This window comes from Oratosquilla oratoria, chromosome 7, assembly GCF_046742065.1.
Source record: "Oratosquilla oratoria isolate Oo_2021 chromosome 7, ASM4674206v1, whole genome shotgun sequence".
NCBI classification, from domain to species: domain Eukaryota; kingdom Metazoa; phylum Arthropoda; class Malacostraca; order Stomatopoda; family Squillidae; genus Oratosquilla; species Oratosquilla oratoria.
This window is the reverse complement of record NC_134783.1, coordinates 61,873,014-61,877,446: the sequence shown is the minus strand read 5'-3', so window position 1 is coordinate 61,877,446 and position 4,433 is coordinate 61,873,014.

Below are 4,433 nucleotides of genomic sequence, written 5' to 3'. Positions count from 1 at the left end.
TAGTGTCAGACCAGAAATTAGATTTGGGCAAGGGGATATCCAATTCTCTTCTAACAACAACATCTAATTTGGCTGCTTCAACGGCAGCCGAAATTTCCAATCTTCGTATAGTAATTCCTTTGATGGGAGCTACTCTGGTTTTACTGGCTAGTAGAGCTACATGTACTTTCCCATCTTGACTGATTGTCCTGATATAAGTGCAGGCACCAAAGGGAACCTCACTTGCATCACAAAAATGATGTAATTATGAAGCACAACCATTTAGTTCTAATGACAAAACACATCTAAGGAAGCGAAATCTCGATATTTTATATAGTGAAGTTATCCATTTCAACCATTTCTGACACAAAGATATAGGAACACTTTCGTCCCAAGATATCTTAAGCCTAGTCGCCTCCTGGAACAAGAAGTTAGCTGGAAATGATTGGCAAAATTAAACCTAAAGGATCGTAAGTCAAAGCAAGTTGGCTCAACATAACCCGTCTAGTCACATTCTGTGTTTGAACACCCTTGCTAACGAAAAAGAAATAGTCATTCTCGACGTCCCATTTAATCCCAAGCACTTTGCTATGCATATTTGATGTCAATTCCTTTGCTTCCTTAGCCCTGTTTTGCTCATTGATGCTCTCTAGCAATTTGACGTCATTAATCATGAATTTGGTTAAGTTAAACCCTCCGTGTCTGAGGACACTTCTTGTATCTTCAATTACCTTAATTGTCTCTTCGGGTGACGCTACGGACTTCAACATATCGTCAACGTAAAATGACCGGAATAACGTGTCTTTTATTTCCTCACAAGGTTGCATGTCTTCTACAGTCTTCCTCAAAGCATAGGTGCTACTACTAGCGCACCATATTCCGCCAAAGGGATGCGAGGTCATTCTCAACTCTCTTATTTCATCACTAACTTACCATAGAAACTTTAAAGCGTCTCTATCGCTAATGGGAATTTTGACTTGGTGATACATAGCCTCAATGTCGGCCGTGATGGCGTAATGATGTTGGCGAAACCTGAGTAACACGTGAATCAACTTATTGTTCAGATCAGGGCCCTGTAGGCACTGACTGTTCAGACTGACTCCGTTCTTTTGAGCAGCACAGTCGAATACGACTCTCACCTTACCTGGTTTGGTTTCGCTCGTAACAGCATGATGCGGGAAGTACCACACTTTACCATCATCTCTCTTTAAATCAACCTCGGGAACATACTCTGCATACCCCCTCTTCAACAAATCTGAAATATTCTCAGAGTATACATTCAATATTCCGGATTTCACCAACCTTTTGTGCAAACTTCTTAATCGACTCTCGGCGACGTCACGATTATTGGGCAAGTTTGGCTCACCTCGCCAAGGTATTGGCAGTACATAATGCCCATCTTCGTATCGTGTTTCTTTATCCCAAAGGTTGATAACCTTCTGGTCGTTCTGAGATGGTGCCCTATCTTCACATTCATTTTCCATCATCCACAAGCGTTCAACATCTCCTTGGTATATGCATGTATGTATATATGTATATATATATATATATATATATATATATATATATATATATATATATATATATATATATATTCGTAAAAGTGGGCAGTAATTCTTCTTTTATACATGTTGAAATAAATTTGACCGCAGTTTGGGCTAGAATCAACTTCTTGTTGATAGACTCAAGTTTTCTAATCAGAGATCTCGGTTCATCAGGGAGGCGGAGTGAAATACTACCGTACGATCGTTTCGCTCATCTTTGAGCATTTTCAAGTACAAAATATATTTGGTACAAAGCTGTTACAGTTTATATACAACTTTAGTTGTATATAAACTGTAACAGCTTTGTACCAAATATATTTTGTACTTGAAAATGCTCAAAGATGAGCGAAACGTCGTACGGTAGTATCTTATTCCGCCTTCCTGATGAGCCGAGATCTCTGATTAGAAAACTTGAGTCTATCAACAAGAAGTTGATTCTAGCCCAAGCTGCGGTCAAATTTATTTCAATATATATATATATATATATATATATATATATATATATATGCATATATATATATATGCATATATATATATATATACATGCATATATATATTCATATATAGATATAAATATATATATATAATATATATATATTATATATATATATATATATATATATATATATGTTACAGTAAGAACACGTACCTAGGGATTACGCGTAATCCCTGAATGTTTATTCAGTGAATACGCGTAATCCCCGTTTCACTAACCTAACCTAACCTAACCTAACCTAACCTAACCTAACCTAACCTAACCTAACCTAACCTAACCTAACCTAACCTAACCTAACCTAACCTAACCTAACCTAACCTAACCTAACCTAACGTAACCTAACCTAACCTAACCTAACCTAACCTAACCTAACCTAACCTAACCTAACCTAACCTAAGGTTAGGTTAGGTTAGGTTAGGTTAGGTTAGGTTAGGTTAGGTTAGGTTAGGTTAGGTTAGGTTAGGTTACGTTAGGTTAGGTTAGGTTAGGTTAGGTTAGGTTAGGTTAGGTTAGCTTAGGTTAGTGAAACGGGGATTACGCGTATTCACTGAATAAACATTCAGGGATTACGCGTAATCCCTAGGTACGTGTTCTTACTGTAACATATATATATACAAATATATGTATATGCTGGTACATTATGACAAGTTTGATGAAGGTGGAAAAAGAAGTCACGGGTCTAGTTCCGAGTTCCTGAGTTTATTCCTGTCCGGTTTCTCTCTATGCTTCTGAAGAAGCGTAGAGCGAAACCGGTCAGGAATAAACTCAGAAAGTCGGAACTACACCCGTGACTTCTTTTTCCACCTTCATCAAATATATGTATATGTATATATATATATATATATATATATATATATATATACATATATATATATATATATATGTATTTATATATATATACATATATATATGTATATCTATATATGTCTATATATACATATATATATATGTGTGTGTGTGTGTGTGTGTGTGTGTGTGTGTGTGTGTGTGTGTGTGTGTGTGTGTGTGTGTGTGTGTGTGTGTGTGTGTGTGTGTGTGTGTGTGTGTGTGTGTGTGTTTATGTGTGTTTGTGTTTGTGTTAGTGTGTGTGGGGGAGGGGGGTATTAGCTGCATGATATAGTGGCAAAATAGCATGCAGTTGATACCTTAGGGTATATATGGGGCGCCCCTACGGACCAAAGCCACACATCATTTTGTCTGTGATACAGGAAAATTCTGTTCATAGAGAAATTATGACACTTTTATACTACGACTATCCCTCCATTATGCTGTCCCCCAACCCCTTGTTACTGTCTTGTACCATGTCTCTGAATATTCATTTCTTTTTTCGTCTACCTTGTGGTGGGAGAAGAGAATGCTACCACCAAGTCTTTCCACTTGAGTCGTAAAAAGCGACAAAAAAAAAAAAAACGGGACGGGGGATGGGATTAGGAGTCCTACTACCTGTAGTCCCAAAAGGGGACATTCCTAAAAAAAGAAGTAAAGGTATAAGAGGGTCTGGGAGTTTTCCAACCCGTACTCTAAGATTTGGGTCTTTTAATGTGCGTGGATGTGGTACAGATTAGAGTATAAGGGAAGAGATGTGCAGTATGTTTTTGAGAAGAAAGATGGAAGTGCCGGCTTTGAGTGAAACTAAAATTAAAGGAAAGGGCAACTCTGAGTACTTGGGAGGTACTCAGGAGTGAAGAGGGAACGAGGGAGAGAAGGGTGGCTATACTAGTTAGTGAAGAGATAAGTAAGCGGGTAGTGGAGTGGAAGAAGGTTTCATCAAAGTTGATGTGGATGAAGGTGAAGCTGGGAAGGGAGGTGTGGGTTTTTGTAAGTGCGTATGGACCTGGTAGTGAGAAGAGCGTAGAGGAAAGGGAGGCTTTTTGGGTAGATATAAATGAGTGCATAGAGGGATTAGGGAGAAATGTCAATGTAGTTGTATTGGTAGACCTTAATGCTAGGGTAGGAAAGGAACCAATAGATGGAGTGATTGGGAAGTATGGAGTTCCAGGTAAAAATCGTAGTGGAGAATTGATAGTGGAGATGTGTCTTGAAAGAGAGTTGATGATGGCAAATACAGTGTTTACGAAGAAAGTCAAGCGTAAGTACACATGGGAGAGGGTGGTGAATGGAAGGGTGGCAGATAGAGCGTTAATGGACTATATAGTGGTGACCAGGATTATGGTAGGAAGAGTTAAGGATGTACATGTTCTAAGGGGAGAGAGTGGGGGAATATCAGATAATTTTCTGTAAGTTGAGAATGGAGAATAGGTGGAGAAAGAGGAAAAGGGCAGAGGGTAGGGAGGTACTTAGAGTGAACTGCTTAGATGAGAAAAAAAAGGAGAATGAGTATAAGAAAAAGCTGAAAGAGGAGTGGTAGGGAGTAAAGGATAGAATAGAACTAGGAGTGGAGGAGGAATGGGGAT